This window comes from Lontra canadensis, unplaced genomic scaffold, assembly GCF_010015895.1.
Source record: "Lontra canadensis isolate GAN:19392208 unplaced genomic scaffold, GSC_riverotter_1.0 scaffold13, whole genome shotgun sequence".
Taxonomy (NCBI): Eukaryota; Metazoa; Chordata; class Mammalia; order Carnivora; family Mustelidae; genus Lontra; species Lontra canadensis.
The window spans coordinates 28,103,777-28,128,039 of record NW_022631007.1 but is presented as its reverse complement, the minus strand read 5'-3'; the positions used below and the strand labels follow the sequence as shown (position 1 = coordinate 28,128,039).

Here is a 24,263-nt window from a genome sequence, read left to right as displayed (position 1 = left end):
TAAATGAATAAAATATTAGTAACCCAACAAAACAGTAGAAATTGTAGCCATTATTTGAAAAATGAATTGACTAAGTAATGACAACCACAGGAGAATCACTGGTATTTGATACGCTTTTATTGTTCTAGTACCAATAATAGGGAAAAAGGGGACAGCTACCCTCTTTAATCAAGTTCATATTGAACACAGTGTTAAGTATTCTTAAAGACCTATGGTTGAAAGTTTGTGAAAGCTCAGAATAAGGAAGAGATGACTTCTGGTTCAAATCATTAAAAAAGGCTCTTTTGGTTTAGGTAGCTTTAAATTAGACTGAGGAAAAAGAGTAAACTGAATACTTAGAGATCAGGAAGAAAGGATCCAATAAAAGAAGGGCATTATGAACACCTCATAGAACAAATAAATAAAAGCTAGTTTTGTTAATTATATGGCGTGGTTGGGCAACATTTTGAAGTTACCCCAACCCATACCTCTTCTCCCAGAATAAAAAGAATGTTATGTGATCCTCCTTTTCCTCCATTGCTTTCAAGAATGACTTCTTGGCTTTTTCTGGAGAAAGTGGGTTAATCAATTTCAAATCATCTGTTCAGTGATAGGCCTGTTGTTTGTGGAGGCCAGTTTAAAATTGACAGAACTACCCTTTCTGATCAGAGTTATTGAAATACTTTCTTGTAAGATTAATCAGAACCACTCCTTTCTCCTTCGTTCTCTTACAATGCTTTATAAATGGTTTTTGTTTTTGTTTTGAAATGTAATGCATGGTCATACATGCTAAGAGCACTGAGCAAGAGAGGACATCTGTTTCCCTTTCTCAGTTTCTTGGTGAAGAACTAGCTTTCCAAGGGATTTCAATGACTGACTCAAAAAGTGCTTTTACTTCTTTTAGTTACTTTGGATAAATAAAGACGATAGACTGGCTGAACTGCCAATAATAGGAATATCCATAAGGACAAAAAGAAACAATTTATAGCCCCAATTTTTGATTACATTTGTACTGAATTTCACTAATAATAGAAATACGATTTAATATAGAGAGTATGGGGCACCTGGGTGGCTCAGTCCATTAGACATCTGACTTTTAATCTTAGCTCAGAGCTTGATCTTGGGGTCATGATTCAAGCCCCTCACTGGGCTCCATGCTGGGTGTGAGGAGCCTACTTAAAAAAAATAGAATATGAAAAGAAAAGAGTAAAAAAACCACCAATGTGTAAGGTCTTAATTTTCAGTGGTTAGACTTTTCCTATCTTCATCATTGGCGCACTAAGATAATGAAATTTATTTCAATTTCCTAATTTACAATGTTGTGATGATGATTCATTTTCAAGAGATGTGTCAGAAGAAAACCTTAAAACTTTTACATAATTATTTCTTATATGATGTATTTTGAGATAAATTAAAGTTGGAAATGAGTAGAAATAAAGGGCTATCTAATGTCTGAGTTTAGAGACAAGCCATACTTTCTCTGGTTTCATGATGACATTGTTATTGAAATATTACTTCTGGACTTCCTTGGGAAAAGGATTACTGTTGACATGAACCATTATGGCAACATATGAAACAGTAAAGCCCATCTTGAACATCTAAAAAAATAGGGAACAGCCTGTAAGTCACAGAATGATGTGTTTCTCCTTTTATGGGTTAGTGTAGCATACTGGAAGAAATAGGGTCTGCCAGGCAACCATAACAGACAAGAGGTTGTGGGTCAAATCTCTTTATTTTAAAAGAGGGGTTACTACAGAGCTAAACAAAGTGTTGTTAGGGGGTGGGTAGTAACAACATCAAAAAAGGAGACAGTTTTAAAGGAGGTTAAGAGAAATGGAACACTGTTGCATAATTGAGTCCTCTTGGAAAGTCTCGAGATTTTCTCCATTGTAGCCTAAGTACCTTAGCATTGACTTCTTATGCACTGTCATTAATATTTTCAGCAACTTAGAGAAAATAACTCTTATCTATAATCATACCTTGGGGATTTGAAGTAGGAAGTTGAAGGGTTAGGGAAGGGCTGTGCAAACAGTAAACAGCTGGTCCAGGAAGAGAACATGTAATACTTTGGCCAGTTAGGGGAAAGCTTTCTTTCCCTTCCCTTTCCAGAAAGACTGTTCATAGATGTACTGCCAAAATTCAAAAAGGTGAAGAAATGGTTTAAAGAATTTGTAAGTGCTTTTCTACTATGTGTAAAATGGGAGGATAGGAACAAGGCATGCCAGAGGCGGGGGGTGGTGGTGATGGTGGTAGAGCTAGATATACTGTGACCAGAACTTTCCACTATTTGGTTTTCTGGGGTTATTGTTTTTAATGAAGTGTTCTATTGACATAGTATCTTGATTTGACCTTTTTTGCTTTAATGTGAAGCACTTTTTATGAAATAGGTCTCTTTTTTGCAATTCATTGCAAACATTTTATTCTTAGTAGGTAGCATTTGATATGTTTCAGCTTAAGTCCTGAGCTACCAGCTAAATTAATTACATCTACCTGGGTAAAAATGCATGTTTAATTTGTATTTGGTAATCTCATGACTTCACAAGAGACTTGAAAGTAATCCCGTAGTTACCCATGGAAACAAGTAACAATTACTTATTTTTCATGTTTCATACTATTATGATGGGCCAATAGTCACATGTTAGGCAGTAATGATTAGTTAAATAAATTGATCATTAAATTGAGAACAAGAATCAGGCTAACATCTATTACTAACTAGAAACAATTCAAAGTGCTCAGCAATAAAATGCCTAGCCCATAGTATGCTTAAGGAGGTCATAGTTTACTTAGAGAGAAAGGTTGTATATAGAGTATAATCTCATCTTTTGTGATTTTAACCCACTGAAATTCAGTTATTTATGGGGGTAGAAAATTGGGGGTGGGAAAGGAAAAACAATTTCAGTAACCATCATTCATTCAGTGATGTTATCTACAGGTAGGATACAGGAGTCAGGTGTCTCTGGGTAGTTCTCATAGTATTCTTATAGGCTCTCTATAAGTATATTTTTTTGTATATCATAGCTCCTAAATGCATGCCAGCTATGAGTATCTGGAACTCAACTATGTAAATGGCATCTACTTAAATGCTGGCAAATGGGCTATGTTAGACTTATTGAGAGAGCATGTATCTGTCTCCAGTATAGTTCATGTCAAAGATAATATTTACTGTATTTTGATATATCCTACTGACTAGAACCTATCCCCCAACCCCTAATAAGATGAGTCTCCAGCATCCAACTCTTGATTTCAGCTCATGTCTTGATCTCAGGGTTATGATTTCAAGAACTTGAGTTGGCATGGAGCCTACTTTATTTTATTATTTTTTTAAGATTTTATTTATTTGAGGGGGAGAGAGAGAAAGAACACGAGTGGGGGGGGGGAAGGGCAACAGAAGAGGGAGAAACAGGCTCCCTGCCTAATTTAAAAAAAAAAAAAAGAAAAGAAAAGAATGAAAAGATGTCTATTGTATATGAAAGTGGCATGGTTCAGGATAGTTTATATGCTCAAGTATCGCTGTTGATACCCCAGAATGTAAAGAAAGAAAAAAAATTGGCTTAGAATTAAAAGTGTTCAAGGAGATGGTGGAACTTCAGTTAGCTTTTGAAGGAAGTACTGGATATTTTATTTTATTTATTACAGTAGTTTTTTTTTTTTAATATTTTATTTATTTGACAGAGAAATAGTGAGAGAGGTAACACAAGCAGGAGGCGTAGGAGAGGGAGAAGCAGGCTCCCTACTGAGCAGGGAGCCCGATGAAGGTCTCAATCCCAGGATCCTGATATCATGACCTGAGCTGAAGGCAGATGCTTAATGACTGAGCCACCCAGGTGCCCCTATAGTAGTAGATATTTTAGAACAACAACTTGAACAAAGGAGAGAATGGAGGGAAACCTACCTAACTAAAATTTGTTTGTAGTAGGAGATAAAGTTAGAAAGGGGTTTGAGTTAGCTAATACATTTTTAAGCAAAGATGTGATATGATTAAAAATTTAGAAAGATGGATTTGGAGGAAATCTGTTAAATGTATAGAAGTAGATACTATTAAAAGAAAGACCAGTGACATTGCAGAAATTCCAGTGTCCAGTGGTAATGACTGGACTAATAGCAACAGAATGGGTAGGAGGATAAATATGAGGTACATGATAATTTAAAGGAATGGGGTTGAGCTAGTTTGGGGAGGTTGGAGATTGTAATACCTTGCATACACATTTATTTCTTATGACTATAACAATAATCTGATGTAGCGAACACCTATTTCCTCCTTTCTAGATACTGAAAGTAAGAACAAGAGAGATTGGGGGCACCGGGGCCGCTCAGTTACTTAAGCATCTGACTTCCGCCCAGGTCATGATCTCAGGGTACTGGGATTGAATTCTGCATAGGGCTCCCCTCTCAGTGGGGAATCTGCTTGTCCCTCTGTCCCTCCCCTTGCTTGTGTGCGCTCTCTCTCTCAAGTAAGTAAGTAAGTAAGTAAGTAAGTAAATAAATAAATAAGAACAAGAGAGATTGGCTGTGGCTTACCGCTTCCTAGTGGCTAGATATTATTTCTAATACATCATATCAGTCTCATGATGAGTTTAGCTTAAGATAAACTCTGATCTATTTCTTTAAAACCCTTCTACTTTACTCCTGATGGATCACATTTGTATGAAGATGAATACTCACATCCAGTTAGCCTCATATTTTTCATTTTTGTTTTCATTTATTGCTCTGCATGTGTTTAAACCACTGCTAAACATCACTTTTTGGAAACCACTGGGAGATAGGAGGCAGCATGTTCTAAACATATTACAAACATACCATACTTTTTATGGATACCTGAGGACAGACTTTCATGAATCCGTGATTATACACATGATGTTCCCCGAATGCAATTCTTATTCCCTCTCTTTCTACTTGGTAAAATTTGCGTATTTTCTAAGACTTCTGGAGAGTTATTTTTTTTGAAAATTTTCCTTGTGCTACAATGGAACGCTAATAGTGGAGCACATGGTTGTTCATACAGATAGATTGATTCCTTACTTCTGACCTTTTTTTAAAGATTTTATTTATTTATTTGACAGACAGAGATCACAAGTAGGCAGAGAGGGAGGCGGGGGGTGGGGAAAGCAGGCTTCCTGCTGAGCAGAGAGCCCGATGCAGGGCTCGATCCCAGAACCCTGAGATCATGACCTGAGTCAAAGGCAGAGGCTTAACCCACTGAGCCATCCAGGTGTCCCATTACTTCTGACCTTTAAGGTTAATGCTTCAATGCACATTTTTATGTATAGTGCTTTTTTGTTGCTGTTTGGCATCATTTCATGGGATAAATTCCCAAAAAAGTAATTATTGGGTTAAAGGCTGGGAATACTTTATGGCTCCTAATACATATCTTGTGAACTTGACTTTTGAAAGGATTTATGAGTTTATGGTATTTCTTTTTTTTTTTTTTTAATTTTTAAAAGATTTTTATTTATTTATTTGACAGGGAGAGAGATCACAAGTAGGCAGAGAGGCAGGCAGAGAGAGAGAGGAGGAAGCAGGCTTCCTGAGCTGAAGGCAGAGGCTTTAACCCACTGAGCCACCCAGGCGCCCCAAGTTTATGGTATTTCAATAGTAGAAGGTAGTCATACCTATTTCACTACACCTTCGTTGGATTGGGTTATATTCATCATTTCTAGCCATTGCCAGTTGCATTGCAAAAAAATTATACCTTATTTAATCTGCATTTCTATGACTCATTAGAATGAGCGTCTTTCAGTTAATCTGTTTCTCTTTTGTGATTTGTCTTTGACATTGCCTGTTACTGCACAGAGGTCTTAGTATATTTATTATAAATTATTTATAAATTCTAAGTATTAATGATATTATGCTATTAATATATTTATTATAAATTTTTAACTTTTTAATAGTTTTTTATTTACAGAAATGTGAAATACGAACTTGTCCTTTCTAGATTTTTTTAAACATTCTTTCCATTTTTAAGCTTAGAAAATGTCCTCTTGCCAGGGCACCTCGGTGGCCCGGTGGGTTGAGCAACTGACTCATGATTTTGGCTTAAGTCATGATCTTGAGATCATGGAATCGAGCCCCACTTTAGGCTCTGCACTCCACATGGAGTCTGCTTGGGATTTTCTCCTTCTCCCTCTGCCCACTGCCTGCTCATACTCACACTCTCTTTCTCTCTAAAATTAAAAAAAAAAAAAAAAAAAAGCCAATGTCCTCCTCCCCAGAGTTTTTATAGTCACTTCTCATATATTTTATTCTTCGACATAAAATTCTTTCCTTTCCTTTTTTTTTTTTTAAGTAAACTCTGTGCCCCAGGTGATGCTCAAACTCCTGACCCCAAGATCAAGAGTCGTGTGTTCTGCCAGGCATCCCCTTTCCCATTCCTTTTTGCTAGTAAAACTACACTTTAATGCTCATATTAAGGCCCAAATTCCCATCAACACTTGGTATCTGTACCACATTTCTGCTGTATACTCTAAAAAATTTGTATTATAGGGAATGTTGAACTAGACCACTAAAGGTCAACTTTTTAAGGCATTGTCAAATTTTTATTTTGTTTCTATCTCTTGTAATAAGAATTCTTTATTAAAATACTAATTTTATTAGATAATACTCAGCATATTAAAAATAAATTTTCCTTGATAAGGTAGGATTATCATCCTGGTAAGTAATTCTATTATACTCATTAGCTGCCTGAATTATCACTATTTGAGAATACAACTTGAACCTTTAGAGAATAAATTCTCATATTTTCTTATATTTGTGCCATATGTTTGTTTATGATAAAAGTAATTTGTACATGTTACTCTACAACTTGCCTGTTATTCCTTCTTACAGCTGATCATATTCATTGTCCTTTCCTTTTTTCTTTATATTAATTTTGTTGTTTGTTTTCTAACATTTAAGAAAACAGGGTACAAATGACGTAAAACATTATGTTAGTTTTAGATGTACAACAAGATTTGTTTTAAAATTAGAGGTGTATTTTTGACTAAAAAATTATCAAACATTTTGAAAAGTACAGAAAATATTAAGATAAAAATGTCGAAGTTCCAAAATTTTATTACTTCCACTTTTGTTTTATTTTATATTGAAGTTTATTTAATGAAATGAAAGTCTTCATAATTGAAAAAACAGCAAGTTAGTTTCATAAACCTCCTCTCTAAAAAAGAAATGAGGGGAGCTGGCATAGAGTGAAATGGTTTTGTGATATCAAGTAAGAACAAATAAAAAATCCTATTAAATTAAGCAAAATAGCACATTGGTGACCTTGGCAATAATAGTTTCAGTGGAGTGGTTTAGACTAAAGCTAAAGAGATAGGAACATGGAGTTTGGATAGTTGTTATTGTTGTTTTTAAGGGAAATGAAAAGAAATTGGCAAGTTTCTAGGAAGAAAATATGGACTTGAAGATGACTTTCTTGATGATGAGAATGACGATATAGGGGCAGGGGATATAACTCAGAAATTCTTTGAGAAGTGGGAAGACACGGGTTTCAGACCCATGTTAGTTTGATTGACATCAGCTAGAAGGAGGGGTAACTCTATAATTAGAGGGAATAAGAGGATGTGGATGTGTATAGCAGTCATATTGGAGCTTTGGTGGAAAGAAATTTCAGAGTTCAAGTTTCAAATACCAGAAATTCTTCAAGTAGAGGGGTATCTGGGTGGCTTAGTTGGTTAAATGTCTGATTTAACTCTTGATTTTGGCTCAGGTCATGATTTTATGGTCATGAGATTGAGCCCCTGTCAGGCTCTGTGCTGAGCAAGGTGTCTGCTTGAGGTTCTCCCCCTCCCTCTCTTTCTGCCCCTCCCCCAACTCATGCAGGTTCTCTCTCTTAAATAAATAAATAAATCTTTTTTTTTTTTTTTAAGATTTAATTTATTTACTTGACAGACAGAGATCACAAGCAGGCAGAGAGGCAGGCAGAAAGAGAGGAGGAAGCAGGTTCCCTGCCGAGCAAAGAGCCCGATGCGGGACTCGATCCCAGGACCCTGAGATCATGACTTGAGACGAAGGCAGAGGCTTTAACCCACTGAGACACCCAGGCGTCCCAATAAATAAATCTTGTTAAAAAATTTCTTCAAGGGGCACCTGGGTGGCTCAGTGGGTTGAGCCTCTGTCTTCGACTCAGGTCATGATCTCAGGGTTCTGGGATCGAGCCCCGCATCGGGCTCTCCACTCAGTGGGGAGCCTGCTTCCCCCTTTCTCTCTGCCTGCCTCTCTGCCTATTTGTGATCTCTCTCTCTCTGTCAAATAAATAAAATAAATAAAATCTTTAAAAAAATAAAAAAATTTAAAAAATTTAAAAATTTCTTCAATAGCCTCTTTGCTGGTTTTTCATAAAACAAAGTTTTAATTTCTGATCTTTTTTTCTATGTAAGTATTTATACATTTTGTTTCTTTTTTTACAAAATAGGTACTTGTAGTTTTTCATTCTTTTTTACTTTATTCTTTTTTTGGATTATATCAGGAGGCATTTTCTCATGTCATTAAATATTTTCGAACAGTATAATAATTTATTCAACTACCTAAGTTTGGGGCATTTAAACTGTTTGATTACATATAATATATAATGAAATAATATAACATCAAACATCACTAAGCCTTTGTGCATATTGTAATTTATTTCATTAGGAAACATTCCAGGAGATTGAATTGCTGGGTCAAACCATAATGAATGGTTTACATTTATGCAGTGGTATTCTGGTAAATATTAACAACTGGTTTGTGTGTTGGCAGAGGGAGTCTTGATTTATAGTGTGCGCTCTTTTCCCTGGTGTAAATACTCCTGACACGGCCTATTTCATTCCAACAATTTAATACCACTGAACAGAATTGGATGTGCAGACACACAATTATTATACAGTATCTGTACCAAGCTGATACAATAGATGTAAATAACCTCAATAGCTCAGAGAATAATAAAAGGTGGTAAAATAATTAGGAAGTGATAAATTTTGAGTGTTTATTACCTTATTTTTAATATAATTTATTGATTGGTAAGTTTATACAATTAATTTTTTAAAAGATTTGTGTATTTTATTTTATTTTTTTTTAAGATTTTATTCAATTTATTTGACAGAGAGCAAGAGAGCACAAGCAGGGGGAGCCACAAAGGGAGAGGGAGAAGAAGGCTCCCTGTTGAGCAGGGAGCCCAAGGCGGGGCTTGATCCCAGGACCCTGAGGTCATGACCTAAGCTGAAGGCAGATGCTTAACCGACTGAGCCACACAGGTGACCCTATGTGTTTATTTTAAAGAGGGAGTGGGAGTGGGAGAGGGACTGATGGAGAGGAAGAGAGAATCCCAGACTTCCTGCTGATCATGGAGCCCTATGCTGGCTCCATGCCACAACCCTGAGATCATGACCTGAGCTGAAACCAGGAGTCAGACACTCAACTGACTGAGCCACACAGTCGTCCCTATATAATTTAATTTTTAGAGATGACTATGTTTAACAAATGGGTTGCAAAATTCCTAAAAACTTTAACAATTGACTCTTGTGAACTTCTATGAGCAAGGTCTAGCAAATCACTCTTTTTTTTTTTCCTTCTCTCTTTCCCTTCCTTCTTCCCTTTTCTATTTATTTAGAATTTTCTATTCCCTTTTTTATTTATTTTGGAATCCTACACCCATATTGTTATTTTCAAAATAGGAAAAAATACAAGTATTTAGAAGACCAGTGTTACATTCTTTTTGTATATGGCCCTAAGGTTTACTTTGCTTTACTCTTGAATTTTTATCGTAGATGGAATCTACTTAAGTGAGAGGTGAAGTGTGAAATCTCAGCTTTATTTTTTTTCCCCACAAGACATTGAGTTTCTCCCGAAACATTGTGGCATAATTCTTACTGGCTATTGATTGAATTACTCAACTTTCTTATTTTTTCTTAATAATTTATCACTTGATTCTCTAGGATTTTCTGTATATGTAATCATGAGATAATTTTGCTGCCACAGTTCTAATATTTACAACTTTATTCTTTGGCATAAAGAATTAAGTTGACTAGTATTAACACTGAGCATACTGTTACTTTTTTCTGATTTTTGAAATGCTTCAAATACTTCATCATTATCTGTGATACTCACTTTTGGTTTGTTAGATGTGTTTTTGAGAATCAGGTTAAGCAAGTATTCATCTATTTCTATTAAGACTTTAACAATATTCAGAAAGAAGATTGAAATTTACTTAAATACATGGGCAACTTGGTAGTTCTTGATGGCTTTCTCTATTTACCTTAGTGTTTTGTTTTGTCTTTTAAAGATTTTATTTATTTATTTGACAGAGAGAGCCCAAGCAGGGGGAGTAGCAGGCAGAGGGAGAAGCAGACTCCTCGCTGAGCAGGGAGCCCAATGTGCAGCTTGATCCCAGGACCCGGGGATCATGACCTGAGCCAAAGGCAAATGCTTAACCAACTTAGCCACCCAGGCACGACTACTTTTCATTTTACAATTTATGCTAGACAAAGGTTTAGATGTTGATGGTTTTCAATATTTGGGATAAGCAACAAGATGAACTAGGCAAGAGGAAATACAGTTTGTTTTCTCCTAGAACTTTTTTGGTGAACCTCTTGAGATTTTTGTTGTGGGTGTACCTGTAATCCTATATTTAAGGGTCAACCTTTGATTTTAGCAGTTCCCCTGTTTCAGGGAGAGACTGACATACCTGTGGATGGGGGATATTAGTAGGGGGATAATTGCTACTCTGTAATACTGTGGATTATGAGTTTGGTATGGTGAGTCAGTACTTATGTCTGCTTAGTCAAATTTGATCATCACTTATAAAGCTGGCTCCTTTTCAACCTTAATGACAGGTTGAGGAAAATTAAAACAATGAGGCCTAAAGGCCCCTTGATGTCTTTCTGCAGTGTGAACACAAGAGCCAAGCTCTGATTCCCACTTCTCTTATAGGCCTTCCATGTTCCTAAACTTCACTTCTACAAGTTGTGGGTTGGGACATTTCGAAATATTCTTATTTCTAAAAATCTGCCCCTTATGCTCTTGGGACATATGTGTATAGAGTCAGAGTCTTGTTATAGTGTTGGTATTTTCCCTGACTTTTTTGATGATGGCGTTCTTATACCAGTTTTGGGCCTTTTGGGTGGATTTTGGGGGAGGGATTATGTGAATGAATGCTGTTTTATTTTTGTTTAAGTCTCTTTTCATATATTCATGAAATGTTCCTCAGGAGAAGTTGTACTACCTTATACTCCATCCCGTGGACTTTGAGAATTTTTTTAATGTATTCTTTTTTTTTTTTTAAGATTTTATTTATTCATTTGACAGACAGAGATCACAGACAGGCAGAGAGGCAGGCAGAGAGAGAGGAAGGGAAGCAGGCTCCCCACTGAGCAAAGAGCCCGTCGTGGGGCTCGATTCCAGAACCCTGGGATCATGACCTGAGCCGAAGGCAGAGGCTTTAACCCACTGAGCCACCCAGGTGCCCCTTTTTTAATTGTATTCTTAATAGGAATAATTTTATTTTAATATGTATGTGTATATATATATTTAAGATTTTATTTATTTATTCAAGAAGAGAGTGAGAGAGCGAGTGAGGGGAGGGGCAGAGGGAGAAGCAGGTTCCCCACTGAGCAGGGATCCCTATGCAGGGTTTGATCCCAAGACCCCAGGATCATGACCTGAGCCAAAGGCAGATGTTTAACCAACTGAGCCACCCAGGGATTCCTAATTCGTATATTCTTATTTATTACAGATAATCATATGTTTCTGTTTACTGGGGAATTATATTTGTATTTGAATTGTTTAAAAGAAATTGTTTTTACTAAGATTTTTGGAGGGATATGCTCATAGTAATTTTAAAGATTTTTCTTGATCCCCCTCCACCCCAAAAGCCTGGTATTACTGTGAGGTTTATGGGTGATTATTTTCTGGATGTCATGACCCTGAGATCACAACCCAAGCTGAAATCAGGAGTCTAGGACGTTCAACTGACTGAGCCACCCAGGCACCCCTCAGGACCGTTCTTATAAGAGGATTAATATTTGGATGCATACCACTAAACAGACATACATTCCAGATTGTCCGTAGATAAAGATGGAAAAATTTGGCCAAAGTTTGTATGTTCACTGTGGAAAATAGTGGTTGAAATGTAGATTTTGGGCTACTCTTTGTTTTCTGATGTTTACAGGTTAGCACATCATGTATTTTATAAATGAACATTTATTTTCATTTTATTATTTTAGTTGTCACATAGAGGTAGGGGCTTACATTTTTTGTTTCCCTTAGCAGTAAGAGCAAGCACATTAGGTATGAGTTTTGTCCAAACTACATTACATCTTAATGCTTTACTTCCATCACTTACTTCTTAAGTGTTTGTTCTAGGCAAGGAACTCTTCAAGTTAAGGTAGGAAGAAATAAACAGGTGAATAAGATACCTTATTGATTATCTAATTTAGCAAAAATACTCAAGTTTATCAGCATTATTTAGCATGTTTTAAATCCTTATATAGTATTGTACTGTACGTATCATTTTCTGACATGCTTTTTCCACTAATCTTTATGTTTTAGTTTCTGTGGGTCAGGAAACTGGGATTGGCTTAGGTGGTTTTAACTCACGGTCTCTCTTGAGGTGGTTATCAAGCTTCCAGTTGGGACAGCAGTCATCTCAAAACTCAGCTGGGGCTGGAGGATCTGATGCCAAGCTTAGGTTATTATTGACAGTTCCTTATTGGCTTTTGGTAGGAGGCCTCAGTTCTTTGTCACGTGGTCATTTCCATAGTGCTCCTTCTGACATGGCAGCTTCCTTCCCCCAGAGTAACGAAAGAGACAGAGACAGACACAGAAAGCAAAGACAGAAACATAGACTCTTTGAAGTGACAATGTTTTGAGAGAGGAAGACGAATATTTTGAATATAAAGCAACTTGGCAAAGAATAAACAGTTCAAATGATCTAACAAAGTAATGATTTTGGATACTAACAAACTTAAGATGACCCCAGAAATATTTAGAAACTTTGCTGAAGAAATTTGTATTCCAGGGGTGCCTGGGTGGCTCAGTGGGTTAAAGCCTCTGCCTTCAGCTCAGGTCATGATCCCAGGGTCCTGGGACTGAGCCCCGCATCAGGCTCTCTGCTCAGCAGGGAGTCTGCTTCCCCCTCTCTCTGCCTGCCTCTCTGCCTACTTGTGATCTGTCAAATAAATAAATAAAATCTTAAAAAAAAAAAAAGAAATTTGTATTCCAGACACATAGTGTTTCATTGGTATTGTGTGTGTGTGTGTGTGTGTGTGTGTAAATGAAAGGTTAATACCAGTATTAATAGAAGGTTTATTTTCATTCTTAAAGGTAGCTGCTTTGCTTGAAAATAAAAAAGGCCCATTAGACCCCACTGTTTCAAATAAAATCAAAATTAAAATGAATCACAAGATATGCTGTCATATTTTAAAGCCTTAATTCTAGTACTGTGAATTTTGTGATGGAAGGTAAATCTGGACATTTGGTGATTTTAGAGTTTTGCTTAGTTTTGTTTTTTGGCCACCCAAAGTGGGAGTGGAATCAAAATTTTTAGAAGTTATAATGAAAATGTAAATACTTTTCCATGAAAACAAGAAAAAAATAATGGACTGGAAGTATCTTTAAAAATCATATGAATTGTGATTCCATTCTTCCTTTTCATATTTTACCATTCCGTACTTGACCATCCCTCTACAACTGTTATCTTAAAATATTTGTTTCTGCTTCCTGATTCTGCCTTTGTTACCATAGAAACAGAAGTGGACTAGGGAAATTGGCAAGACAACCAGCAACTGAAATTAATGAGGATTCTAACTCTTCACCTGTAGTTGTTGTATTTCATTTACAACTCCTGTTTTAAAAATAAGCAATGTAAGGAAAAAAACCTGAAACTTAACTCTCATTTGCTTCAGACTTGTTCTTTTGCCTAGAAAACTGTTAGGAAAGAACCTTTCTAACAGCTCGGAAAAGAGCTTTTCATTTTTGTGAATGGTTAGACTACTATCTCTTCTGTGATGTTATACCTTTAGATGTCTATAATATGCTTTTCTGTGATGTTATATCTTTAGATGTTTATAATATACTTTTCAGTCATAGGTTTTAAAAGGTGTACAACTTTGTGTTCGATAACTTTACATATTATGTTATTACAGTATCATTGACTATGTTCGTTATGTTGTGCCTTTTATTCCTGTGACTTATTCATTCCATAACTGGAAGCCTATATCTCCCATTCCCTTTCACCTGATTTGCTCAAACCCCCTCCCCCTCCTCTATGGCAACCATCATTTTGTTCTCTGTATTTATAGGTCCAGTTGTGTTCTTCGTTTCTTCATTTGTTTTTGTTTTTGTTTTTAGATTCTACTTATGAGTGAAATCATAAGACATTTGTCTTCCACAGTCTGACTTATTTCACTTAGCATAACACTTTGGCTTATCCGTGTTGTCTCAAATGGCATCATCTCAGCATTTTTTATGGTTGCATAATAGTCTCCACAGTGGAACTGCTTTCAAAGCTAGAGTCAGTCCTCGCAAATCCTGCCACTGCTTGGGGTGCATGAGTGGCTCAGTTGGTTAAGCGGTTGCCTTTGGTTGAGATCATGATCCCTGGGCCCTGGGATCAAGCCCCACATCCGGCTCTGTGCTTGGCAGAGAGCCTGCTTTTCCCTCTGCCTGCTGCTTTCTGTCCCTCTCTCTCTGCCAAATAACTAAATAAAAATCTTTTAAAAACCCAAAACCCTGCCACTGCTTTATCAACCATGTTTATGTATATTCTGAGCTCTTTGTTGTCATTTCAGTAGTCTTCACAACATCTTCACCAGAAGAACATTCCATCTCAAGAAACCACTTTCTTTGTATAGCTATAAGAAATAACTCCTCATCCATTAAGGTTTTATCATGAGATTGCAGTAGTTCAGTAACATATTCAAGACTCCACTTCTAATTGTAGTTCTCTTGCTATTTCTACCACATCTGCATTTCCTTCCTTTACCAAAGTCTTGAACCAACCCTTCAAAGTTCATCCATGAGTGTTGGAATCAGCTTCTTCCAGACTCCTGTTAATGTTGATATTTTGACCTCTTTCCATGAATCACAAATGTTCTTATGTTCTTAATGGGTTCTAGAATGGTGAGTCATGTCCAAAGGTTTTCTATTTCCTTTGCCCAGATCCATCAGAGGAATCACTATCTGGCAGTGATAACTTTACAAAATGTATTTCTTGTGTAATAAGACTGGAAAATCAGAATTACTCCTCAATCCATGGGCTACAGAATGGATGTTGTATTACCAGACATGAAAACAACATTTATCTCCTTGGACATCTTCATCAGAGCTCTTGGGGAATAGGGAGGGCCAAGATAAGGGAGAGAGATCCATCAGTGGTGCACTCAGAATACACCCGACATTATTATCCTATAACTTTATTAAGTTCATCACCTTATATGGTTCATGGCACCCCAAAGCAATTTAAATAGTAATATCAAAGATCACTGATCACACAGATCACCATAATAAATACAATAATAATGAAAAAGTTTGAAATAGAAGACTTCCAGTGGGGCAATGGTTAGGATCTTCCACCTAGGTCAACCTTCATGCTTACACATGCCTGCAGACCCAGTACTGTCTCTGCTGTGCCCAGTGCCCCATGCACTGGGCTTCCCTGTTGGGGGATTCTGCAGCCAGTCCAAACTCTGCAGCAGCCCGAAGTGGGAGTGGGCCTTTTGTGGGGCACTTGGGGCTTCTCTGCCTACAAATGGGATGGATCGGCTGAGCTGCCCGTGCTCTCGAGCATCCTGGGGCTGCAGCTGCAGCATGCTATATACCTAGGGGACAGAGCATTCGTTGAATTACTGAGTGATGAAATTAAGGAGGAAGAGAAGAAGCAGAAGCATAAGTCCCTCCCCAAGATATTGGGAAGTTGGGAGGTGGAAGTGAATGGGACAGAACCAAAGTAGTGGTGAAAGTTCCTAGAGAAAAGATCATTCATTGTCACTCTCAACATTAACAATAACATCCTGGCAACATTTGATAGGGAAGAGGAGCCCTCCCAAGGGCAGAGGGTTGAAGAACAGGAGCCTGAATTGACATCCATTCCCAGTTTCATGGTTGAAGTTATAAAGAATGATGGCAAGAAGGCCCTATTGCTAGACTGTCACTACTGTCTAGAAGATGAGGTTGGGCAAGAAGAGGAGGACAAGAGTGATAATTTCTCCAGGGAGATGACCTTTTAGTCCATTGGGGAGCCTGAGGGGAAGGACACTCAACACCGATCCCTTGGCTTGGACTCTATATGACCCCCTGATGGATTTCCTGGCAGGCTGAGGGGTGGATAACACTTTAGCAGATGAGTTAGTGGAGCTCAGCACAGCCCTGAAGCATCAGGAAAACTACTTTTCTTGAAGATCTCAAATGGTTTTGTCAAGAGCCAGTAGAGCATACAAGACATTGAACATTTTAAATTTATGGCAGGTTTTGCTTTGGCCATGGAACACACCTACTCTGAAGCCAGACACACACATGTTTTGGGATGGTTTTCATTGTAATAGCATGAAAAATTATTCACATTTAAATTACTACCGTTGCCCTCTTATTTACTATTCATTTATTCTCTACAAATCTGTTATTCCAATTTTTTTGTATAACATAATGGGGAACAATAAAATTGGTTTATGTCCAGGCTACACACCCAGCATAGAGCCCATCATGGGCTATCTCATGAACCTGAAATCATGACCTGAGCTGAAATCGAGAGTCTGACACTTAACCCACTGAGCCACTCAGGCACCCTTATTTAATGGTTTTAAGTAGCTTTATAACAAACTTAGCAACAATTTGCAAGAAAACTTCTGGGTTATTGTAGAATTAGGTGATTTGATTACTTCCACTCAGCAGATACACATATATATACATATATATGTGTGTGTGTGTGTGTGTATATATATATATACACACACACATATACTTATGTATGTGTATATATACATATGGACATATGGATATATATATTTATCTCTCAGAACCTTTCATACACGAAAAAACAAAACAAAATTATTTGGGTCACAAAATGAAAGCAGATATTTTCAAGGTAGTAATAACTGTTAGTCTTCATACTAATAAATCCTTTTTTACAATGCCAGATGTAAACTTCTAATCATATTATAATTATCACAAACTCTAGGTCATTGATTAGTTAATAATTGACAATGGTTTTTAACATTAATATGATATTTTAATATTAAAGCTGTAATTGTGAAATATATTATCATAAAAACAATAATCTGCATCTTTACCACACATAAAATAACCTACTAAATACATTTAACATATTTACTAATACTTCAAAAGTTTCTGAGTGAACAATATAAAAGTGACTTTTGCTAAAAATATGGAATAAGTAGGCATGCAAGGAAGAAAGTCACTTATTTAGGCCAATAATGTTGAAAAGATTATTTTTTTAAAGTTTTATTTATTTATTTATTTATTTATTTATTTGAGAGAGAGCATGGAGAGTGAGAAGGAGAAGCAGGCTACCTGCTGAGCAGATAGCCCAACTCAGGGCTCCATCCCAGGACCAAGAGCTCATGACCTGAGCCAAAGGCAGATGCTTACTTGATGGAGCCACCTAGATACCCTGAAAAGATAATTTTTAAGTATGCATCGAGGCAGCAAATAAGCCACAACTGGCAAAAATGTCCTTGTCATTTATTATTTTTTAAAATATGTATTTATTCATTTTCAAGAGAGAAAGAAAAAAAATCTGCTTAAAAATGGAATAAGCAACTATGTTACAGTTATAAAACTAATATGTAGGAAATACCTAACTGATTTTGCTAGATGATTCCAAGTGTCAGGAAAAAGACTCTCATTTAAGGAAGAAGGAAAAGTATGTTAACCATCTTAACTATATTTCTAGTATGGAACTTAAATTTTTGGAAATGACTTCTAGCCACTGTTTACCAAATTTACAGTAACAGAAACTTCTTACCCAATGTAGTTGGAGGTGACAGATAATTCATTTAGTCAAGACAGTTAAAATGGGAAATCATTACAAAGGTATATATACATATAAGTGTAAACATTTAATAACCCAAAAGCTTCACATTTTGTGACTTAAAAAAAAAATCCGTTTATGGGGAGGGGGAATTTGTACTTTTTATTTGGGGATGGATTCCTAAGTGGAAATCATTGTGTCTTTACTGAACCCCCACTTCTGAAATAGAAGTTTCATATCAGATTCTTACAAAGCCTTCTGGGTGCAGAGTATATTGTTACGATGTCTTCTGTCAATATGTATGCTTGTCTGCTTGTCTTACCTAATTAACAGTAACTTGAAATAACCTTTCTTTTGCACCCATTTCATTGTTTTATATTTTAGTTGATGAAATTACATTAAAATCCGTATCAAATGTTACTAGCCTTTTTTAAAAAAGTTTTTTTATTTGTTTGAGAGAGAGACAGAGAGAGAGCATGGGCATCGGAAGGGGCAGATGGAGAAGGAGAAGCAAGCTCCCGCTGAGCAGGGAGCCCGATGTGGGGATCAATCCTGGGACCCTAGGATCAGGACCTGAGCCAAAGGCAGACTGAGCCACTCAGGTGCCCCAAATATTACTAGCCCTAATACATTTCAGAAAAAACAAGATTTCCTAGGTATACAAATCTAATATTGGGAGCAGAAATATGATGGCCAACTGGAAAGAGAAAGAAATAATTGACAGTAAGATTTTTGCCTTTGCAAAACTTCTTTGTTCCATGTGCCTAGTATTTATTACCCAACCCATCATCAAATCAAATCATATTTGAGAGATATCTCTGGGCAGAGAGATCTGGGCAGAGGTAGTTCTGGGGGTCAATCCCAGGATACTCACCTTTCTGCTCTCTCATACTCCAGCCTGGGGTTTCATTAGATGGATATAATTCCTTTTGTTTTCCTGTAGTTGCTTCATATTACTCACATTTCCCTTTTGCATCATCATGTTTCCCTTTCTTGGATTATTACCACAACATACTCGGAAAAAAAGATTCTTCTTTTCATTCCCTTCATTATTGCCATAAATTCTCTGCTTTTCACTTAGCAGAATTTTATTTGCTACCTATAATACTCTGTTACCATTTTTTTTTTTTAAGATTTATTTATTTGAAAGAGAGGGAGCACGTGGTCAGGAGGGGCAGAGAGAATCCAAGCAGACTCCTGGCTGAGCAGGGACCTCCCCTGCCCCTCCCCCGACTGCTGGCCTCCATCTTCAGACCCTGAGATCACAACCCGAGCTGAAACCAAGAGTCGGACATTTAACCAACTGAGCCACTCGTGCGCTGCTCGCCTACCATTCTTTCTTGATCGGGCTTTAGTCATGCCTTTGCTTCACATTAGCTCCAGAAAACTGTTCTTGTCAGTGTCGCTGATGACCTCTGTGACTTCAGTCAATTCGCGATTCTCATTTTCTTGACTAAACCTGTAACATTTAATAAAGTTTATCACTCTGTCGTCCTCTAAACTTTCTTTTCCTTTCCCTTCCACAATTTCATATTTTGTTTTTCCTCCTACTTTTCTATTTTTTCTTTGCTGGTTTCTCTTCATGTCTCCACCCATACCCGAGGCTTCACTCGTTGCACAGCTTCTGTTCTTTAACTATAACTGTCTTAGTGAAATAGTTTCATCCCCTGGATTTAGATAGCATTGAAATGCTAATGACTCCCCAAGTTGCTTATTCCATTTTTTAAGCAGATTTTTTTCTATTTCAGTATAATTGATATATAACATCGTATCAGTTTAATGGTATTTATATATGATATGAAATAATCACCCCATTAAGTCTGGTTACCACCTCTCATAGTTACAATTTTTTTTTCTTGCGTTGAGAACTTTTAAGATATATTCCCTTAGCAGCTTTCAAATATGCAATATATTTTACTATCCATGTTACCATGCTGTACATCTCATGATTTATTTATTTTATAGCTGGAAGTTTGTAACTTTTGACCTTTTCACCCATTTCACCTATTCACCCACTCCTGGGCTGGTAACCATCCATCTGTTCTCAGTATGTATGAACTGTATTTCTTTCTTTCATTTTCTTTCTTTTTTTAGATTCTACATATAAGTGAGATTGAGCGTATGGTATTTTTATTTCTCTGACTTATTTCAGTTAGTATAATACCCTTAAGGTCTATCCATTTTGTCAAAAATGGAGATATTTATGCTTTATGGCTGAGTAATACTTCATTGTACATATACACATTTTCCTTATCCATTCATCCATCAGTGCATACTTTGGTTGCTTCCTTACTATTATAAATAACACTGCAGGGAACATATATATATGCGGGTAAGTGTTAGTAGTTTTTACTTTCTTCTAATAAATACCCAGAATTGGAATGGCTAGATCATGCGGTAGTTCTATTTTTTTATTTTTTGAGGAACGTCCGTACTATTTTCCATAGCGGCTGCACTAATTTGCATTCTTAACCAACAGTGCATGAGGGTTTGCTTTTCCGTACATCCTTGCCAGTACTTGTGATTTCTTTTTTTTTTTTATCACAGCCATTCTAAGAGTTGTGAGGTGATACCTCATTGTGGTTTTGATTTGCATCATCTTGATAATCACTGATGTTGAGCTCCTGTGGACCATCTGCATGTCTTCTTGAAAAAATGTTTATTCAGATCCTCTGCTCATTTTAAAATCATATTGTTTCTTACTTTGCTACTGAGTTGTAGGAGTTCTTTCTATATTTTGAACGCTAACTTCCCATCAAATATATGATTTGCAAATATTTTCTCCCACACAGTAGGTTGCCTTTTCATTTTATTTTTTAATGATGGTTTCCTTGGCTGTATAGAAACTTTTTAGTTGGATTTAGTCCCACATGTTTACTTTTAAATTTGTTGCGTTTGATTTTGGTGTCAAATCCAAAAAAATGATTGCTAAAACCAATTGCAAGGAACTTAACCACCTTTGTTTTATTCCAGGTGTTATGTGGTTTCAGGCTTTATGTTCAAGTCTTTAATCCATTTTGAGTTGATTTTTCTGTATGGTATAAGATAGTGATCCAGTTTCTTTCTTTTGCATATAGCCATCCAGTTTTCCCATTACCATTTATTGAAGAGCTTGTTCTTTCCCCATTGTTTATTCTTGCCTCCTTTGTCACAAATTAGTTGATTGTATATGCATGGGTTTATTACCAGGCTTTCTATTTTGTTCCATTGATCTTTGTGTCTTGATTTGTTTTTATGGCAATACCATATTGTTTTGATTACTATAGTTTTGTATTATAGTTTGAAATCAGGAAGTGTGATGCCTCCAGCTTTGTTCATTTTTCTCAAGATTGTTTTGGCTATTTGGAGTCTTTTGTAGTTACATACAAATTTTAGGATTTGTTTGTTCTATTTCTGTGAAAAATGCTATTGGAATTTATTTTTAAAAAATTTTAAAAATTTTATAAACATATAATGTATTTTTAGCCCCAGGGGTACAGGTCTGTGAGTTGCCAGGTTTACAGACTTCACAGCACTCACCACAGCACACTCCCCCCGAATGTCCATAACCCCACCACCCTCTCCCAACCCCCCTCCCCCCAGCAACCCTCAGTTTCTTCTGCGAGATTAAGAGTCTTTTATGGTTTGTCTCCCTCCCGATCACATCTTGTTTCATTTATTCTTTTCCTACCTCCCAAGCCCCCCACGTTGCATCTCCACTTCCTCATATCAAGGAGATCATATATTTGTCTTTCTCCGATTGACTTATTTTGCTAAGTGTAATACCCTCTAGTTTGATCCATGTCATCGCAAATGGCAAGATTTCATTTCTTTTGATGGCTGCATAGTATCCCATTGTGTGTGTGTATATATATGTATATATAGATATATAGATATCTATATATCTATATATCTATATATATATATATATATATATCACATCTTCTTTATCCATTCGTCTGTTGACGGACATCTAGATTCTTTCTATAGCTTGGCTATGTTGGACATTGCTGCTATAAACATTTGGGTGCATGTGCCCCTTCGGATCACCACATTTGTATCTTTAGGGTAAATACCCAGTAGTGCAATTGCTGGATCGTAGGGTAGCTCCATATTCAACTTTTTGAGGAACCTCCATGCTGTTTTCCGGAGTGGTTGGACCAGCTTGCATTCCCACCAAAAACGTAGGAGGGCTCCCCTTTCTCCACATCCTTGCCAGCATCTGTCATTTCCTGACTTGTTAATTTTAGCCATTCTGACTGGTGTGAGGTGGTATCTCATTGTGGATTTGATTTGTATTTCCCTGATGCCGAGTGATGTGAAGTATTTTTTGATGTGTCCGTTGGCCATCTGGATGTCTTCTTTGCAGAAATGTCTGTTCATGTCCTCTGCCCATTTCTTGATTGCATTATTTGTTCTTTGGGTGTTGAGTTTGCTAAGCTCTTTATGGATTTTGGATACTAGCCCTTTATCTGATAATGTCATTTGCGAATATCTTCTCCCATTCTGTCAGTTGTCTTTTGGTTTTGTTAACTGTTTCCTTTGCTGTGCAAAGGCTTTTGATCTTAATGAAGTCCCAATAGTTCATTTTTGGCCTTGCTTCCCTTGCCTTTGGCTATATTCCTAGGAAGAAGTTGCTGCGGCTGAGGTCGAAGAGGTTGCTGCCTGTGTTCTCCTCAAGGATTTTGATGGATTCCTTTCTCACATTGAGGTCCTTCATCCATTTTGAGTCTATTTTCGTGTGTGGTGTAAGGGAATGGTCCAATTTCATTTTTCTGCATGTGGCTGACCAATTTTCCCAACACCATTTGTTGAAGAGGCTGTCTTTTTTCCATTGGACATTCTTTCCTGCTTTGTCGAAGACTAGTTGACCATAGAGTTGAGGGTCTATTTCTGGGCTCTCTATTCTGTTCCATTGATCTATGTGTCTGTTTTTGTGCCAGTACCATACTGACTTGATGATGACATCTTTGTGATAGAGCTTGAAGTCCAGAATTGTGATGCCACCAACTTTGGCTTTCTTTTTCAATATTCCATTGGCTATTTGAGGTCTTTTCTGGTTCCATATAAATTTTAGGATTATTTGTTCCATTTCTTTGAAAAAAATGGTTGGGATTTTTATAGGGATTGCATTAAATGTGTAGATTGCTTTAGCATAGACATTTTCACAATATTTGTTCTTCCAATCCAGGAGCATGGAACATTTTTCCATTTCTTTGTGTCTTCCTCAATTCCTTTCATGAGTACTTTATAGCTTTCTGAGTATAGATTCTTTGCCTCCTTGGTCAGGTTTATTCCTAGGTATCTTATGGTTTTGGGTGCAATTGTAAATGGGATTGATTCCTTAATTTCTCTTTCTTCTGTCTTGTTGTTGGTGTTAAGAAATGCAACTGATTTCTGTGCATTGATTTTATATCCTGACACTTTACTGAATTCCTGTACAAGTTCTAGCAGTTTTGGAGTGGAGTCTTTTCGGTTTTCCACATATAGTATCATATCATTTGCAAGGAGTGATAGTTTGACTTCTTCTTTGCCGATTTGGATGCCTTTAATTTCTTTTTGTTGTCTGATTGCTGAGGCTAGGACTTCTAGTACTATGTTGAATAGCAGTGGTGATAACGGACATCCCTGCCGTGTTCCTGACCTTAGCGGAAAAGCTTTCAGTTTTTCTCCATTGAGAATGATATTTGCGGTGGGTTTTTCATATATAGCTTTGATAATATTGAGGTATGTGCCCTCTATCCTTATACTTTGAAGAGTTTTGATCAGGAAGGGATGCTGTACTTTGTCAAATGCTTTTTCAGCATCTATGGAGAGTATCATATGGTTCTTGTTCTTTCTTTTATTAATGCATTGTATGACATTGATTGATTTGCGGATATTGAACCAACCTTGCATCCCTGGAATAAATCCCACTTGGTCGTGGTGAATAATCCTTTTAATGTACTGTTGGATCCTATTGGTTAGTATTTTGGTGAGAATTTTTGCATCTGTGTTCATCAAGGACATTGGTCTGTAATTCTCTTTTTTGATGGGATCCTTGTCTGGTTTTCGGATCAAGATGATGCTGGCCTCATAAAATGAGATTGGAAGTTTTCCTTCCATTTCTATTTTTTGGAACAGTTTCAGGAGAATAGGAATTAATTCTTCTTTAAATGTGTGATAGAATTCCCCTGGGAAGCCGTCTGTCCCTGGGCTTTTGTTTTTCTGGAGATTTTTGATGACTGTTTCAATCTCCTTACTGGTTATGGGTCTGTTCAGGCTTTCTATTTCTTCCTGGTTCAGTTGTGGTAGTTTATAGGTCTCTAGGAATGCATCCATTTCTTCCAGATTGTCAAATTTGTTGGCATAGTGT

The 24,263-nt window shown here is 36.8% G+C and overlaps 1 protein-coding gene and 1 pseudogene across 1 annotated transcript in view; both read left to right on the top strand.

The window, feature by feature from the left end:
* Positions 1-24,263, top strand: part of BAZ2B (bromodomain adjacent to zinc finger domain 2B) — a 303,077-nt gene that overhangs the window by 7,975 nt on the left and 270,839 nt on the right. The window lies entirely within an intron of this gene.
* LOC116867618 lies at positions 15,541-16,516 on the top strand (annotated as a pseudogene).